Raw genomic sequence first — 6,000 nt, forward strand, 5'->3', positions numbered from 1 at the left:
TACCTTTTTGTGTGGATTGTCTCCATCTGTATTTTAACAACAGATACACTGGTTAAAGAAACAATTGCTGTTAGTTAAAGTCTTTTTGTAAATCCTGCGTGTTACAATATAGTTTGGTTAAACTTGCTTTAGGAGCTTAAAGTAGAGCAACTTTAGCAGACTATTTTTAAAAGTGTTTTGTTCCATCCAGAGAGATGGAGTCAGCTGGTATAGCAACACAGAGCAGCTACATCTTACATGAAAGAGAGGAAAAAAAAAAAAAAAAAAAAAAATGCTACATTTAGTTGCTTGCATAGTGCAGACAGGACCTAACTGTCCTGAGAGACTGTCTGTCTCCTCTGATAGTGTCTGTGCTCAAAGAGTAGAAATCTAGATGACAAACTCCTAGTGAATAAAATTCAATGTCACAAAAATGTATTCCTTGAGCAGCCTCACCAGAACATGGATGCCGACAGCATCATGCCTCCCACGTGGACCTGACGCAGCTTTGTGTGCACTTCTTTCTATCCAATCGCATTTTATGAGACCTATCCTAATCAGCTTGCAACAAGTGAGGTGTGAGAGCTAGCTACTTCTCTGAGCTCATTTATGTTTACTTGTGGAAAAAATGCTGTAGTGACAGTAGAGGACATAGAGCAAACCCAGAGTAAACCCTTCTGTTTGTCTACCATGGGTGCAGCTTGAGTAGCTGCTAGATAAGCATTACTCCTCTCTTTTCATCTAACTTGAAGGAAAGCGTATTTGTGCTTTCACATGCAGCTGTATTATAAAGGCCAAGCAGACATCATAATTCATCAAAAGCAATTGAAAGAGGGAGAATATACACCAACCTTAGAGCTAGGCTCAGACTTCTATCCTGTTCCATATGCTGCCTTTGGTGCCCACTGGTCCTTTCTGTGAGTTGATCTAACCTTGCTGAAAACTAACCTATCTAAAAATAATAAATAAATAAATAATTGGGATAGTATGGCTGCAACCAAGAAAGGAAAGGAATAATGACAGGAGGAAGAATGAGAAGCAGGACTCATATTTCAGCAGGACTGACTAATACACTTATGGATATCAGCTGGAGGTGGAACTGTGGCCTTCAAAAGACTACCTGCACCTTGGTTCATAGGCAAGTGTGATCCTGGTGAGTTTTGGCATTTTGACAACTGTTACTTAGGAAAGTCCTAAATCAGTTGCACATAGCCGCACATTAAATAAATAAATAATATATTAAAACAAACAAACAAAAAACATTTGCAGCAGCTTAGATCCAAAATAGATCTCTTAATAAATAAATAAATAAATAAAAATGCTCTATCTGTATTCATGTTGTCATTTGCAGAAGCTCTGATACTACTGCTGTTCCTTTAATCCAAGTGTCTATTTGTAGGTGTTTCCAACTGGGAATAAAAACTGTTGATGAACTGGGGTTTTCTGTGGTGCAACCTTATTTATTCTCAATGCTTCATTCACTCAGCACAAAAAACCTGCCAGATTAGGACTTGCTGGCACTACATGCCCATGCTTTCAGCCAGTCTTACCCAAAGTGTTCATACTTGACACACTTTCCCTCAGCTTACCTGGCTCTCCTGCCTTGCTGTCCCTGGCTTCTCCAGGTGGGCTGTCAAACCCCAGCACAACCTCTCCATTGCCTCCTCCAGTCCCTGTTACTCCTAAGCAGCTTTTCATTTCCATTCATTTGGAACAGAAAATGTGGGCTTAATTGTCTCTTGGTGCTCTTTTAAGTGAAAGGAGATGATTAAACTTGATACTTAGGGACAGAGTTCTGAAAACAGCAGTGTGATCTCAGATAAAAACATTCTTTTGCCATTTGCAGGCAGGGAAAGCAATGACTGTTTTTTAAATGCTTGTGAAAGTGGAGGCAAGCCTGTTGACATCCTCAAACTTCCTGGTTCATTTTTAGTAGCACAGCTAAGTCAAAGTGCTCCTGTAACACTTTGGACACCTGAGTGCTCATTAAAGGGAAAGCATTTAAGAGACTCAAATGGCTGGTGTGCTTTCAGAAAGCAGAAATTAAGTAAATCTCTTATTTATTAGCGTCTGCCAGCACCGAAATGACTATTGAAAGTCTTGGCATTTCCAGTTTAGTCTTTGCTGTTTTCCCACATCATTATTTCTATTAACACTAAACGCCTGAAAAACTCTTCTTAACCAAAGCTTAGGATTGAATCCCATTTTCCAGCCTAATAACAACTCCTCTGCCAATCCTATTTACCCTGAAGACTCACCTCAAGTTTTGTTACAGTTTCCATCCTGCCCTCTCCTGCCAAAAGCTTTTATTCCTCCATGCATTTAATAACTCCATCTCTCTAACTTGGCATCCTGATCTATCAAATTACAATGATGTTATCAGATGAATAACATCTCAACAACAGTCATAATCAGAATTCTTCTGCAGCAGTTAGCTTCACAAAAAAAAACCTTTAGCCAGCAATAAAAAACCCATGAGAAGTTCTGGGAAGAAGTAGGATACCAGGAAATAGGAAAGACCTTGCACGTCCCCTTTGCATTTAGGATGTAAAGGATCATAAGCAAGAGGATGATGGCAGGGAAATTACTATTTGCCCCCATAGTAAGTTTTACATAGTTTCTTGAGAACTCAGGCAATCATTGCTCATTCTTTTCCTTATACTGAAGCAAAGCAGAACAGCATGTGTTCTTAATATGATCATCTCACACTGGTCCTTAGGGCTGGTTCCACCAGCAGCTGAGATACATTGACCCTCACTGGAGTGATACACCCATTTCAATTCCTAAGACAATCAGGCTCTGAAGGCAGGACTAGTTATGTTTGTTATAGGATACTGTCAACTCACTCATAAGAAGATTCAGCTCTCTAGTTAGCAGAGCAAGAAACTGCCAAATCTAGCCAAGAGGAACTCACAAAGGATGGATTTGTCTTAAATCCTGTCTTTCTGAGGACTGCACAGACCCTTAGCCCTGAGCATCAGCCAGGGCCCATGGAAGATTGGAAATAACCCTGCACGCTGTCACATTTAAATACGATGTACAGTAAGCTAGGGTTCACTGCCTTTCTTTGCCCAGGGGAGGGAAAAGTGGAGAAAAAGCTTACATCTTTCTTTACAGAAGAAGATCCCTGATTATGGGGCTGCAGCTATTCAGAGGCTGAGCTGAGGAGCGGCAGGAGTGTTTCCAACTCCTATTGAAACTGTTGCCAAGAAAAAAAAAAGAAAGGAAGAAAGAAAGAAATGCAGATAAATGAGAGAGAGAGAAAGAGAAAGCAGGGAAAAGAGTGAGACCTTCTGTGGATGTGAATAGGGCTCCTACAAGAGGCATGTGGTGTTAGATCAGAAATGATCTGATGGTGTTAAAGGTGTTAAAAGATGGATAAAATCCATCAGTAGCTCACTGAACCCCCAGTTGGTCTAAAAACGTTTGCAGTATAGTAACATGTGAGCAAAACTCTGAACAAGCATTTTCACTGTGGGGCATTTAATTTTGCTACAGGCAAGATACACGGCCACCTAGATGCATGGGTATCCCATTAACCCATAATAACTTATGTAACTTGGCCTTCAGTCATTCACATGGCTTTGAATGCAGTTCCACTAATGGCATGTACAAAAATCATTCTTTTTGTAGGGCCAAATTCTGTTTCTGGCAGTAATCCTCATATTTAGGTTCACTAGCGATGTTCATACGCACACTATCCAGCCCATAGGAAAAGCATTAGTACTCAAACATTGAAATGTAATCACTGCCACAGCCTTATGCACTTATCTAAAAGAAAACAAAACTAAACAAACAACAACAACAAAAATATTGCTTACAGCAAAGGGTAAAATGTGCTTGCAACAGTTTTACTTGTGTGCTGTGAATATGAGGAGTTTGAATAACACATTTGATGAATAAGAACTATATTTCAAAAACAGTGTATTCCAGTTTACTAATCTGTGTGAGTGAAATTGTGGGAACAAAAATATTATGCTAATACGAAACCACTTCAAGAAAGAAATCAGAAAATATGTGTAGTTAACCTTCTACCCAGGAAAATGAAAGCATGAGAACAAACACTAACTTTTCTCAGAGACAGCTGATGCTGGTGTAAATCATTCACACATTAGTATGTTATTTTCATTTGGAATTATGTACTGAGCTGTTTATAGAGCCTACAATTCCTGTTCAAATCTATTTAACAGTAATAACCATAAGCTTTCCTACTCTACAGATATACAGTACAATGGAATTATTCTAGCCCTGCAAAATGGCTCATTTTTGCTTCAAAATGACTTCAACAGACATTAAATTGGACTGCATTAAAAAGAGATGATGAAAAGAGCAACACTTCTTCCTCTTCTTCACTGTTTCTCCCCTCAAACAGTATAAATGAAGGGAAGGAGAAGGGAAGGGAGGAGACATGGAGCAAAAGTGTGGCTTCTAAGACTTGCACCTGCAATTCAGGCCATGTATTCTACCCCCCGACCTCACACCACACTGTCTTACCCCTTGAAGCCAGAAACAATATCTCCAGAGAAGAGACCAGGCAGACTGACCAGAGAAGCATGTACCTGTTGGGTCACTGTCCCCACTACAGGCTCCTGTTCTCCTTTCGGTGTCTGAACCACACTGAGCTGGGCTCCCTTGTCCAGCACATGAGCTCATGACAAGGAAAGAAACTGCATGGCTCAAAATAAAATTAATTAATTAATTAATTAATTATTAATAATTAGATCTGCAGCCCAAAATCACAGCCCTTTCCCTCTGCAAGCCCTGCACACAGTAGCCTCCATGGTAGTGAAACCCCATTTATCACTATCAAGAAGGCCGTCTGGGTTGCTGCTGCTCCACCAGGTTGCTGCTGGTGGAAATGGGCAGGGTTTATAGGCAACATAGGTAGAGAGTAAATGATCTTGGATTTTGTGGATACTTCTGGGAAGAAAATATAAGTTCTTCTTTGTTGGTGCTATGATGTACAAAGCTGGGTTAAGCAAAGTGCGTTGATGGTGAACAGGGAAACTTGCTGTTGTGAGCAGCAGCCTGACAGTTTCTAGTTAATGGAGGATAGCACAAAGCAGCACAAAGGTTTCTGCAAGTTTCGCAATGGGCCAATATGGAGAAGGTACATGAGGGATTCAGAGCTATGAATTAGGTATTTCTGGGATACAATCCATGTAACTGATCTTAAGTATCTACCACAAGATGAGAAATGATATACTCAAAACCAGCTTGTTTTTCTCGATTGATAGTGAATACCAGAAAAGGATCACTTAACATTAAGCCTAGCCACAAAACATCATTCTAAATAACTTTCTGGAGATGTGAAGTACAAGGAACTAGATGAGACTTCCAAAGTCCCAGGAGCAAGTTTTTAAACCCTCTTCATATCCAGTGCCTTTGGTAAGGTGATCTCTTTGGTCCATTTGGAAACAACAGTATCTCAACACTGTCTTTTGTCTCCCTGAACAGATAGTCTGAGATGAAGAAGGTGTTATAGGAATGTCTATAGCTGGAAGAAACAATGGGTGAGCATGGCCAGGAGCATCAGGAAGCTCCTCCACGCTGGAGAACTCCAGAAGACCTGACAAGGATGTAGAAGGTCCCCCAGAAGAGAATGAATAAAGCATGAGGGTTATTACCACAGAGGGCTGATCCACAGAGGCCATACTGAGGAAAACCAGCTCATAAATGATCCCCTGAAGATTAGCCATATCCCCTCTTACAGAAGCAGGCCACAAGGAAAGACCATGGAGAAAAGTAGGCAGTGAGGAATTTATTCAAGGACCATCTTCAATGAGGAAAAGCCCCACATTTCTAGTTTCAGGCTCCAAAACAAAAGAAATAGCTATATGTATATGTCTATGCATATGCATGCATGTATACATGTTTATATATATTTATAGATATGTCTTTTAAAACAGTCAAGGTAATGTCCTGCACTCCCAACTTAACCTGGAATACTTTCAGTTCATCTACAGATTTACCAGGAGCAGCAAGCAAGTAGTTAGCAAGAAAGGCAAGAGCCTGCCTTTG

This window comes from Aythya ferina (genome assembly GCF_964211825.1).
Source record: "Aythya ferina genome assembly, chromosome: 3".
Classification (NCBI taxonomy): Eukaryota; Metazoa; Chordata; class Aves; order Anseriformes; family Anatidae; genus Aythya; species Aythya ferina.